This window comes from Coturnix japonica, chromosome 9 (genome assembly GCF_001577835.2).
Source record: "Coturnix japonica isolate 7356 chromosome 9, Coturnix japonica 2.1, whole genome shotgun sequence".
NCBI lineage: Eukaryota > Metazoa > Chordata > Aves > Galliformes > Phasianidae > Coturnix > Coturnix japonica.
The window spans coordinates 18,975,066-18,989,136 of record NC_029524.1 but is presented as its reverse complement, the minus strand read 5'-3'; positions in this window follow the sequence as shown (position 1 = coordinate 18,989,136).

Genomic DNA, 14,071 nt, shown 5'->3' with positions numbered 1-14,071 from the left:
AAAGCTATTAGTTGACATTCAGTTCCTCATTCAGCTTTTTCTGTTATAGCAAGTACAACTGACTGCAGCTCTGGGTAATTACTCATATTTTGACTGTCAATTTTTTATTAGCTGCTTCAGATTAGGTTTTTAATTGAACTGATTTAACTCTTACCAATGTAGTGTGAATAAAATATTAAGAATTACATACAGAATTTAATAAATATTACAAATGTTCATAGTAAGTGTCGTTCTAAAGGGTGTGAACACTCCTGGATACCATATTTGAGCTGTGAACTAAAGAAAAATAAATATTTTAGAAGGATTCAAGTATGAGAAAATACACATTAATAATACAGTAATATAGCGGGGGAAATGATGCGATGCTTCATTAGAAAGCATTTGTATGGGAAACGCTCTATGTCAGTCAACTTTATTGCTAAATTGGTACACAAAACTGAAAAACTGAAACCCCAAAGGAGAATGCAGCTCTCCTTTGAAAAAAAGAAGGAAAAATGCTACAACTGAAAATAATGGTTTCAGTGCTCACATAAAATTTATTGGTTTAAAAAGTGCAGAGCAAATTGTGCTACCCCTTCTTGCTACTGAATACTAATATAACATGTAAACATTTCATTAATCTGGGTGGAATTGTTTGCAATGGCACTGCAGCTCAGCATGGTTCCCAAGGTCACAAGAATCTCAGAGCCACTGTAACACTAGAGCTTCCAAAGTTATCATTCATTACAAAGTAGGCCTGAAAAGAAAACAGATGTGATTCTCTAGATGAAACAGTCTAATCATGTGCACAACAATAACTATCAAAATCTTTTGTTGCCCTTTGCCAGTGATTCTCGTTACCATGGCATTGCCTGTTCTTCCTATGATAGCTATAAATCTGTCCTGCAGTAGGGTCAATCCTTGGTGAACTGTGTCCATGTGGTACAATTGTATGAGTTCAGATGTTGATGCAGGCTTGTTTGTTTAGCAGTAGCAATTGGTATATTAGTTTAAGGACCAGTATATTAGTTTAGCAAAAGTGAGTGCTAATTCTGAAACTTTCCATTTCAACTTTCCTTGGTGTGTGAGCAGCCTTGTTTTCTCTTAATTCTGCTTCACAAGAAGCACTGGAGTCATAATAGACTACTTATCTTTGCATTTCACCAGGTGCAAGGATGTTTTCCTCGGATTTTCACATATATTGTTTTGGAAGTTGTTAATTATGGCCTATCAGGTAATGGTAGGTTGCCACATTGGGGGAAAACAGCTAATGGTCACTCAAAAGTCTCAGTGACGTCTACTAGATTTGAAAAGGAGATTGTCAGAACCGTGTTTATGAATAATGATGTGGGGTACTTCCCAAGGAAAAATATTATGGTGTTCTCTGGGCACATACTGGGGTTTCTATTAAGGTTAAATGTCACAAGTAGATGCTGTTCTACACAAAGCCTGTTAAGTCCTGGGTCCAAAATTAAGAGAAAAACCATCAAGCCTTTTCACTCTCTGTGATGAGGCATGCATTTTCCTTGCAAACTTATATTATGCTTGGCAGTTTGCACCAGTAAACAAAGTTTGCTTTAGTATTTTCTTATTTACATCTGCCTGCACTAGTAATGCTATATCACATGCCAGGGGTAGCCCTGGGTCATGAGCTGGCAAGAGCCTTGTTTTCTTGTCACAGGAGTTCTGTGATTTCCAGCCAAGGGTATGTGCTCATTGCATACATATCTTTGCCTAGCAGCAAAAGCCATAGCAAACCCTGCAGCTCGTGCTTGCTTCAGGCTGACATGTGATGTAGGCTGGCAGAGAAAGAGTTTTTCTACCGTTATCCTTTGCAAACAGTGACATCCTCACACAGCCGTTTTCTTATTAACCCAGATGGTTCCCCAAAGTCACCTTCCATTGGGTGCAGGTGTCTTTTGTTGGCTGGCTCTTCCTGGCTGTTTGAAAATAAACCTCATAGTTTTCAGTTCATAATTTATGGCTGGTTTAATGTGGGTGCACACACATCTGTACAGAAAGAATGGCATGCCAGCTTGAGAGACACACATGAGAGTGCCCGGCACCCTGTCTGCACTGTAAATCACAGGCAGTGGAGTTGCTCTGTTGGCAAAGGCACATGGTGAGCCCTACAGCCACCTCCGCCAGCTCCACTCCCCTGCTCCACCTGAGCATCAGTCTGCTATGTGAAGAAGTGGTGTTTAGAATCATAGCATGGCTTAGGTTGATAGAGACATTAAAGATCATCCAGCTCCCTGTTTAAGGGATCGATGGGTGCGGGAAGTCTTTGCTGAACACTTGGCCTTATTTTCAGATGAATTGAAGAGTCTCTTTATGAGCTTTATAAAAGAATAATTCAGATCAATAACAGTTTCGGTTTCTCACAACTCCAAAGTCAGGGAAATGTTTCTAAGCAGCTGAAAACAAAACAGACACTGCACATCCAAACAACCCCTTAATGTGAAGATGTGCCACATAAAGTTCACTCCTTGCAGTTTAAGGTCTAGTAAGAGACCTTGTTTGATGGCTTATCAGGTCCCACGAGTTAAGCAACTGAACATTTTCAAGAGAGAGTCTGATAGGAGAAGCAGCATATTTCGGATTGTCATTAGGAGATGACATTTAGAAAAGAGAGTCAAAGACATTAAAATTTGATCTGTGCTTCAGGATCTTCTTTCAAGTGAATCCTTCATCCTTCCAGCAAGGCTTTGTGTGGGCTCCCAGGCTGGCGTGCATATTCCTGCATCCTCAAAGCTTTATGAATTCACGATGATTAGAGAACGTCAGGACTTCAAGCATCGAGCTTTCTGCAGAGCATGATGTGGAAGGCAACATTTCAAATCCCTGCCCGTACATTGTTCGGAGCCCACCAGCTTGCAGCAGACATGCTGATCTCTGGTGGAGCAGAAAGCAATTAGAGAGGCGGCTGCTGCTTGGAGATCCTGCCATCGCTGGACATTGCGTTTGCAGGTCACAGACATGCTGAGGGCTGTTTGTTTGGGAAAAGGCTTGCCAGGAGGAATGACATTCAAGAGCTCTGAAGTGCTGCTTTTTGTCCTGCCCTGGAAGCATGGGCTCTAGTAAAATACCAAACCCTGCAAACAGAAGAGGCTGCCAGGAAGGTAAATTCTGTGGCCAGATAGGATCAGCTCGCATTGAAAAAAAGCTGGGTAATGAAGGAACTTGTGCAGAGCCTTTGTTTCCACAAGAAGGAGTGATTAAGACATCAGTTTGTTCTGCTTCCATCTTCATTTATAAAATTGTCAGCCTTTATCTATCCCATGAGATAACCCTGCAGTGAATCCTGACTACAGAAAGAGGTTCCTGGAGCCATGCACGCTGTTGCGGATTTAGCTGCCTATTAAAACCATATTCATTTCAGAGGTTTGAGAAGCTGAGGCCAATAATGTATTTGGCCCCAACTTTTGTCATTCATCACGTATGACTTTGTCAAAGTTTAGAGATGAGTCCTTTGACTTTGTGTCCCATCTGCCTTCAGCTTATAAGCACAAGTCAGATTCAAGACCACAATCTGTGAATAAAAAGCCTTCACTTGCACCACCTGTACCTTAAGCCATCTCTGAATCTATTGCTGTCTGGTGGGGGAGCTTTCCCTGTGTTGCAGCAGACTTCTTCAAATACTACAGTGTGCTGAAAGTCACAGCATCCTTGAGTTTTCATTGCCTTCCCGTTATTGTTGTTATTGTCACTGTTATTAGACTTTGTAATGCACTGAACTCCCAAGTGCTCTCTGCTATTGCTAAGATTACACAATATTTCAAGGAATTTTAAAGACAGCTGTTGTGTGCATGCTTCAAAACAACAGGGAAGGCAGAAGAGCTGCAACTTTGCTTTATATGCTGGTGTGCAGCAATGCTACGCAGAATTAAATTGTGAAAGCTGATGATCCCTCTTGTCATGTGTAAGCCACGGAGAAAAAAATCTGTTAAGATACCAGAAATACACAAGAGAGGGGCCTCTGTTTAATGTCCTTCACAGCCCCACCCTGGCATTTTCATAGAGTCCAAGAGAGGTTTTGCTTTGAGGCTGAAATGTACAGTCACATCCAGAAAGGCTCCAAATGTTGTGGTCCATCCCCTATTCTGCAGTGGATCCAAGCACATTTCTCACAAGATATCTCAACAAAAGTAACACTTAAGTGCTGGGTGTTGGAAAGAGGATTGAATAAAACCTAGGGGAGGTTTGGAGAGGAAGAAAATGAGGAGTGATTTTAGTTCCAAATGACATGACGATTTTTTTAAGAGGAGGGAATGAACGACTTTCATGTTTGCAAAACTCATCTGCATTTTAAGAAGATGCTGTGCTTGCACTAGATTATGTCGCAGGACACATCACTGCTATTATCATTAAATTTTTGTAACTCATTCGAATTTTCAGGGTCAGGTAGTTTAAAGCATCTGAATGCTCACTTTCTGTCTCCAGTAGTATGTCCTTGACAGCCCGAATTTCTGACAGTTTTGCTTAGGGCTGAGTCGACTTGGAGAGGCTGTGTCAGCCTTGGACTTTCCTGGGCTTGCTTTTGGCAAAGATTTAAAAGAATAATACATAAATTTCCAAGCATTTGCATGGTATGAAGTGGCTGGAATGATTTTCATAGCTGGGATATTCCAAGAAGAGACACTCAAGGAAAAAAAAAATAAAAATCCTTTGACTCATCATATAAATAGTAATCTAATGCAATATTAAAAACTATTCAGTTAAATATTTAAGGCTGTGGAGTAACTCACTTAATTTACGGGTCAGTATACCTAATTGTATGTGTGGGGGATATCCATTGGCTTACTGCAGCCCAGCCCCAGGGAGGTGAGAAGGGGTTATTGCTCACACCTGCAGGGTGGCCCTTAGAAGGGCTGCAACACAGCAAGCTGGGTGGAGTAGCTGAAGAGTGGCATGCAAGAAGGAAGATGATTAGTACAAGCCACAGGTAAGAAACAGATGTTTAAATGTGGTTTGTTTGGGTTTCTGCTGAGAAGTTTGCTACCTATACAGGGGAGATGAGGAGTTTATCCTTGGTAGAGGCAACATAGAGTAGGATTGCAAAGAATAGAGGGAAACAGAATGAGCTCAGGTTTTAAGTTATAGTTTATTTAAGACAAAAAAGCTGTTGTAATATCATAGTGGGTGACGTCAGCTGATCTAATCACATAACGTGACAATCAAGCTGAGTACAGTGAAACCCTAAGGCCACCTACATGAGTGCTTTTCAAATGAATGGCTTTTGTTATTCTGCAAAACCTGCTACCACCTTCTGCTTAGGGTTGGGGGCTCAGGAGCACTGAGCTCCTTCAGCATCTCATATCCAGAGCATTGTAAAGGAGGAGCAGGGAAATATCACAAAAGGCACTTGGATGTCTCCAGGTATCTGAGGTCTCAGAAAAAAGGCAAAGTATAATGAATTGCAGTGGAGAACTACAGGTGCTTCTGAATAGAATAGGTACCTGACTGACAAAAATATGTGGTTGTTTCTGCTTTTTTTCTTGCATAATATCTGATAATAAAAGCTTGTAATTGTCATTATTAATTAATTACAAGTTTTGTTTTGGTTTTGCTCTGTCATTATAAACTGATATATCAACAGGAAGGAACCATCTAAAAGCCATTCACTGGTGTGTGGCAAAACCAAGCCTAGCTCTAGAAGCTGCTCTTGTGTTGTATTCTTAAACTCACTCTTTAAGCTGAATGGTAAAGACAGACTGTAAACCAGAGGTGTTTGGTGACCACCAAGGCAAGAGCAAGGTAGCATTCTACTAATGGCTCTGGGCAGCTTTGTCTAATGGTTCATAACCCTATCTGTGGCAGGGGGTTGAAACTAGATGATATTTGAGGTTCTTTTCAATCCTGGCCAGTTTGTGATAGTAAACAGATAAGTGCAAAAAGCCTTAAGAGCAAAGAATTATTTACTGTGACGCTTGAAGTATTTTGAGAAATAATCAGACTGAAGCTCTGATAATTGACTACCAAAGATTAAATAACTGAATATGTAAATAATAAAGAAGTTTTCAGAAGTGTGTGCATCAGTAAGGAATGATAAAAAATGAAAAACATAAATAAAACATTCCATTCAACATAACTTTTTGTTTTGATATCGCTGAGTTTAGCTTAGCACAAAAGTAGGAGATGTACCAGCACTGGTTGGCATTTTAGGATTTTTTTTTCTTTTTCACCCCCATAAGATGCAAGCTGAAGTAAGATCATAGTCTTAGTTAGAAAGTCAATTAACTTGGAGAGCAGAATGGAAGTTCATACTAATCCAGTGACGTGAATCTCAGAGGTAATTAATTCAGGTCTTTGTAGCTGCTTCAAGGAAGCAATTTACTATTCTATAGAAGGTAATGCAAAATGTTTTCTTTGGTCCTAGGGCCTTCAATTATGATAAATAAATAATTGGCATAGTCTTCTTTTTCAAACCCATTATGTAGTCTTGGAAGACTGGAATTGATTTCTGTTGTAAATACCTTTCTGCAGAGCAAGGGAAGCAAGAGACAAAGAAAGATCTGGTCATTTTTTAAGTTGCGAACTACAATACAATTAAGCTGAGCTAATTTCTTGCCTAGAATTGCTACGTTATAAAACAGGGTCTATTAATATAGCAAATACATTTAATATTTCAAAAAAAATTAGGATCCTTTTATGTTAAAGACCATATTGTTTGCATAATTTCAGCATGAAATATTTACTTTGGCACAAAAATACCTGTCAGATGATGACTGCTGCTTATGGCATTGGAAAGGAGTCTTCAAGGATAATCTCAAAGGTTAGGGGAGGGCTCATATTCATTCTGTAGGGGCAAGCAGATTTGGTGTGATAAGTATTTTTTTCCCAGAGTAGCAGAAATTAGCAACAAAGGTATGTGTTACAGAACTCTTGCTATATGAATCAGTTAAGGATATTTAGACTGCAAGACTGCTGAAACAAACATTTGTTTTGCCATGCTAGTAGCATATTTCAGGTTGCTATATTAGGCCTTAAGTCTAAAGGCAATCAAAGAGAAAGGAACAAAAATCCTTTCATTATGGCTCCTTGCCAAACAACCTAAATCCTGGCTCTGCACTAACAGAGCAATATAATAATAACAATTGGCTCTTTTTTAAAAAACAAACAAACAAACAAAAAAAAACAACCCATATCTATTCATTCTTTTCTCTAGTTGCTATCCCAGATAGCTCTTCCTTTACAGATTTCTGTGCTTGGACTGCATATATAAACTCTGTGTTGCTTTGTGTTTTAAGTACTGTTTTGAATACCAACTGTTGGACCTGTAAGCATAGCAGTACGTCAGCCCTGTAATGCTAAAGCATCAGAATGATGGCTTTGTAAGCAATATTTTGCAAACAAACACACCAGCAAGAAATTATAAAAGAGGAAATACAAACCAATGACTGGAATTGTTTGTCAAATCAAGATGATACAGAAAGCTTCATGCACAATACATGTAGCACTGAATGGGATACCAGGTGGACTCTCCTGGTTCCTCCAGAGCAGCTGACTTGCAGATAATGTTGTTGTTGGAGATGATGCTAAAATCTTTGTGATCATTTGTATGCATCTCTTATTAGCACAATCTTGAAAAATCTGGTCTCTTTGTATGGTATTTAGTTTTTATGTCCTTTTGGGTATGGAAACAACACTGCGCTGGGAGCCCGCAGAACACAGCTCTAAGCACCAGAAGTAGCTGAAATTGAGGCTAAGTGGGTTTTAGTTTAACTACAGAGTTCAGAAGATTAGAAGAGAAGGCAAAGAGTGTATTGGGAGCTGAATCCTCATGAATAAGTATAGTCCAGGAAAAACATACAGACAACAGAACACAGGTATTGGAAGGGCAGTACCAAGACTGCATCTCTTAACTACGAAAAGCAGTTAAATGTGCTGCGAGGGGGCTTTTGTCAAGCCTCCTCTCCTCTTTTGAAGGGCCAATTATTAAAGGCTGCAGTTTCTCTGATCCGAGTTTTGATTTTACTTTTTTCTTGCTTTGTTGGATTAGGTACTTAATCCAAATTAATTGTCTGGATGCTGATTAAAATTGCTGAATATGTGAAATGATTAGAAATTACTTCTTGATAGCAGATCCAACAGCGTTTGAATCACCCACTGGGCTGCATGTCTCCATGTTGACTACAGAGGTGAAATAGACTACTGGGTTAGCTTAAATATTTAAGATAAGTGAAGACTAAGCTGTCATTAATGTCTTAACAATTTTTGACACCACGAAATTAAAGGTGAGTGTGAAATTGAAGTTACGTGGTTGCTTACCTCTTGTTTTTTCAGTAACATCAATCCCACCAAAAAAGTATTGACTCTTATTATTCATTCTGGACACTGAATGGGTATTTACTCAAATTTAGCTGTTAGAACAGTATATGCAACCCAAATAATTCATAGATAAAGCTAGTATGAATCTTACTTGTCATAGAATATTGGCATATTTAAATATTTCCTCATGTATGTTCTCCATTAGTCCACAAACAGTCATTTATAAAATTAGGATACGGTACTTCTAGAGTGACTCAGTTCATTATTAAAGGACACTGAGCCTGAGAGGCTAGAGATAATTACTTTTTCATGCTATTAAAAGTGTTCATAAAAACATGACATTATTTTAAGGTTCAATGAGAGGTATATGACTAAAATAGCATTAAAATTTTATTTTAACGTTCTACAAATATAATGACATTTAAAATATGACATTTAGATGCTAGAACCTCTAATATCAAATAATGTCAGCATGTGTAGCAGTATTTCTTTCCCAAAGAGCAGACAAATGACTGTCAATGTCACCTTCAGAACCTGCTATTACCTATTATCAGTTGCAAAATTCTGTTTGTAAAAGTTCTGTAGCACTTTATAGCCATTAGCAAAGTCAATTAATTACAATCTCCACTGCTACATGAACGGTACAATTACTTCACTATTCACTCTGATTGTGTTGACCAGCAGTTTTCAGGTGAATGCTTGGAGTACAATTAACCTGTTGTGGGCTTGTACGGAAGCTGCAGCCTGTGTTTCTGAGTGGTTTAGGCTTGGTTCCTGTGATGCTTCAGAGCTCTACTTCTATCTAAGACTGTGGTGCCAGATCTGAAAGGCAGCATGGCACATCTTCCCTCCTTAAAGAGGTCAGCTATCCTGATAAAGCTGGGCTTCAAACTTAGGGCTTACTGGGCTTTATCAAATGAGGTAAATCAAACACTGGTAAATAGAAACATAGAATTGAGCTGTTAGAGTTTCTGTGGCTCTGGGAGGTTGATATAGAAAAGATAAGCTGTGTCTACTGGAATATTCTGTTCCCGTCCTAAATGAAATCTGAGCACTGAAGGTAACAGCTGGTAGATTGAATCAACTGCAACAAATGTAGATATTTTTAAGGATTTGTGACTAATATGGGCCCGAATGTGTTTTTAGTAAATATATGTCAATATATTGGGAACATAGATACATTGAGGAAATTATTTCACTACTAGGAAGAAACTTTATCCACTCATACTGAATGTGTTGATGCATAAAACTGGATATTAGTAGGGAGAAATATTCTGTTATATGAGAAGTATGCGCAGGGATAGGAAAGAAACAATTGTGCTTTTAAGCTGGTTTTCAAATCAAGGCCTTAACATCTCTTAAATCATCAAAAAACATAACATGCCTTTGAACAGATAATTTTCAAATGTGGTAAATTCTTTTTGTATAATTTCTTGGTCAGTGTTAAAACTTGTGTTGTGCAAACACAGCCCTGTCAATACAGCTCATATCTCAAAGTGGCCCATGACTCCCAAAGCAGCCTGTCTGCTCCTGACAAGTGAATGAACTCCTGCAGACACCAGCAGGCTTTCACTCACATTATTTTGTCCCTAACAGAATGCAGTGTTTCTCATCTCTCCCACTTTATGGGTGCCCACTTGTAGATGCATCACTTGAGATAATGAAGCTGACAAACAGAAAGTACTTAAGCATATGCTGCAATGATTTTCTGTGCTGAGATGTTCTGGGAGGATGTAGAATAAGAAATATTTTGCTCTGTATATTGAGTCTGTCATGGATATGTCATCTTCACATAAAGATCAGACAAAAACAGATACTGTTTCAATTGTCTTCTACCCCTGGTCTGGACACAGGCCAGAAGAAGTGAGAAGCAAAATGAACAAACAAAGATCAGAGAAGGGGGAAAAAAGAATTCAAATAGGTTATGTTGAGAGGGTAATGAGGAAAGGTAATTCAAATGATTCATTTATGAGTGTAAATAAGACCCACTTCATGTTACTGAGGACTAGTAGGATGGATGGCATGGCTGGAATGATAAAATCAATAGTGAGAACCTATCTAAGATGAATCAATTAAGGGAGGAAAAAGTAAAGAGTGGCATTTTATAATAAAAGTGACATTTCTTTACTATCTCAGGGGTAAATGATGTGCGGTGCTCATGGATCAGTGGTTTGTAAGACAGAGCCAGAACTGCTATGAGCAGCAGGACCCCACATCACACCTGAATGACTGGAACAGTCTCTCCCTGCTGGGGACAATTGTGTAGGAAAGATGAAAAAAAATCAATGAAAATTTGTGACTTGTCTTCATGTGTGGCTTTAGAGTGGGTGTTATAGGGAGGAAATACCACTTTGATATACCACTAAATTCAGAGGTCTGATGGAGAACAATCCAAACTCAAAACATATTGCATCTTCAAATTGCATAGTGGTGGTCCTCGATGTATAAAGCAAAGTATGACTGGGAGACTGAAGAAAGAACTTTTCATCTTGAGCTGTTTATATTTCTTATTAAAAAATAGAATGAAGTCCAAAAACTTGATGCTTCAAACATTTAACAGAGATAGAAATATATATACATATATATGCAAGCCAAAAAGCTTCTTAGAAAGAATCCATAGTGAGAAAGACAGGAATGCTATCTGTGGTTCTCATACAAGGAAGAGCAAGGTGAGTCTGTAAATTGGTAAACTTAAATTCCTTCTCACTATACTGATTACTAAAACAAGGGTCATGGTGATCTGCTCTATAAATGGAATCCATAAATCATATTCAAATAATAAATAATACTTAAGGCTATGGCAAAAAATTTTTCTGTGACATGAAACTTTTCTGACACATAGAACATTTATTTTCACCAAGGTTTGCACCAGACATTGTGTATCTTAAGGCACACGTTCTTCAGAGTGTGTTTTTAGAGGAACCAGTGAAAGATGGATGTTTCTGGGTTGGATTTCGATTGAAAAGTGACTGAATTGCAGGCCTCAGTAGGACGCTGGTCTCCATCTGCACTGTCTGACCCAAATTAGATCAGGAATCAGTGGGCTGTCAAGAGTGAGTCACACTGAAGTATCTAACAATGTAACTGAGTCCCTGACGAGAAGAGGTGGGAGGGCTTTCATTTGTCAAATGCTGATAGAACACCAAAAAGAAGGGAAGACTGTCACACAAGGATAGTTCCTGTGGCTGAAATCGGCCTAATTAAAAAATCAGTTTTTTTTTTTTTTTTTTTTTTTTTTTTTTTTTGTCAAGTAATTACCCAGACCTTAGATCTTGTGTAGCTAAACACTGCATACTTTTGCTGTGATTTGGTTGTATGTTTGTTTTCTAATCTATTTGATTTTGCATTTGTTTTTTACCTTTCTTTTTGCTTTTACCTTCTTCAGATAGCATCATATTTGTTAAATCCAGATGTTTATGCTATTCAAAATACCTATATCCCCAGCTGTACAAACACAGTAGGAACAGCCTGTTGTAATGCTACCAGGGAGGAATTTCAATTCAAGAGCAGCAACCAGGCTGTATTATTTCAGAAGGTTCTTCTGTCAATAGGTGGCAATAATATCCTTCACTGCAGCCACTTAATGCATGTTTACAGTTTTTCTCCACCCCATTTGGAAATTTTATAACATAGTCTCAAGTTATTTATATCTGCAAAGTTCTGCATTCCCACCATTACAATTTTTCATGTCAGTATAGGCCAGCTATGGGGGAGGTATAGCATGACATTACTTTATTAAAGCTGACACTTTGCCTTGGATTGAATGAGTTTTCATCCTCTGTATATGCCGCCGCAAGTCATTAGCATTCCAGTTCTGTTTTGCTATCAACTAATCTGCACCTAAATATTTGCATGAAATCAAATTCATACACTGGTCAGATACATGGGAAAAATACCAAACCCCTTGTCAGATACAGAGGAAAAATACTCAAGCCCAGCCCCTGGTGGCTATGGTTCAGCTGCTCTGAGAGCAGCCCTGGGAGTGGAGACCTGGGTGTCTACAGACAGTTGTTTCTTTGTGGCTTTTTCTTTATGAATCCGTTACCTTTAGCGGTTGTGTGCGTTGGGGGGAAACGCATCTTTCTGTTAGTGAACAGTTACTGGGTCTATTTAAATATTCTCACATTCGTATACACAAAATACAATAAGCTGTAAGGTGTTCAGCCAAGTACAAAACCCAGGCAGGATGGACACTGTCAAGTGCTTTTTGCAGTGGCTAATCTGCTTTCTTTCATTCTAGTTTGTAATTTCATCTTAAAATATGTGAATGCTATTTGCATAAGTTTTGCCCTGCTTGGCAGCTGCGGGTACTCACTATTTAGCTGTTTCCTTTGAAACACTTTCCCTCTATAGGATTTCAGAGATTGCAGCGTTTTAAGGTTGTATCCACAACACAGTTGCTAAAGCCCATTTTCTAGCATTTCCCTAAACAACTGCTGAGAGAAGAAAACAGGGCTTTCCCAGTCTGCATATGAATATACATGCACAGCATGAAGCTACCCTAAGATTTGGGAGGAGGCTGATGCCTTAATTTCTCCTTTATGTAGCCCAAGTGCTGAGGTGACACCCAGAGCCTTATTGCAAAGGAAGTGAGTTATCTGCAGGCTAAGTACATGTACTTTCAAGAACACAGAGGATCCTTAATTCTCTCCAGCAGTCACCCCTTAGAGTTCTCAGTCTTCAAGAGCTCTGTAGAAGAAAGAATTCCTATTTCATTTTCCATAACTTGAAGTAGCTTTCCCCAAAGGCCAGTTGAGGATGAGGCCCCTCTTTGTCCCCCAGAACTGGCTGACACCTCTACATGCATGATTTGGCCACAGCATCTCACTGCAGAGGTTGTACACAGCTCAGCTGCTGGCTGGGGAAGTTTTTGGCAGCTCAGTATTCAAAGACACATGCCATGTAGGCTGTGGTTACTGTGTTGTTTCCTTGATGTTGCTGTGACATTTTCAGATTAATATTATAATTACAAAACCATTCTGCCAGGATATTCTCATAGGAATGTTTTTCTTCACAAGGTAAAGGCAAACTACCTGAAAACTATCACCTAGGTGGCAATGTCAAATGATAAATAAGGAAATGTAAGCAGTTTGCACCCTTCTTTTGACTTAGGAAGAAAAGAAAATCCCATTTCTGTAGTGTGTGGTTAGGTTTTACGCTTAACACAGTCTCCTTGCTGGAGCAGACTGCAGACATTGGTTTGTGCCACATGAGCAGTTTCTCAGAGCTATTAGGAAATGTGCTGGTGATCATTAGCTTTCTCTAATTTACTTTGTGCTCTCTTCTATCATTGAAACATAACATTAAAAACAAATATAATCATAACTTGCTAATATCAGTGGAAATCAATCCAAAATAGAATCGTATAGACAAGAAAAAGAGGAGGAGATATTAAGGAAACTGCATCCTCAGGGTTGTTTCTCCTTACTCTTTCCTGTTCATGATAATATGGTTTTTATTCCCCTGGTGTGGACGTGGCAGGAAAACATTATCATAGCAACTAGCACAATAAAGTCCCGAGTCTTCCCACACTAAAAATTAATTATTTTCTAGTAATCCCTCAAGTAAGAGAAGATGTAAGGATATAATAGAAATTCCACAGACTTCAAAGTGTATCTGAGAAAAGCTATTATAACAAGAAAAAAGAAATCTGTTTTATATAATTAATCTGTATTTGCTATTAATTTCACAGCTCATGAAATAAATTGAATTAATTACTGGAGTTACTTACACGCATTTTAAATGTACAGTAAATATTTCATAATTTTATAATTTACACTTAAAATCAGCCGCACTCACGGTACATTCATATCTTTATTGA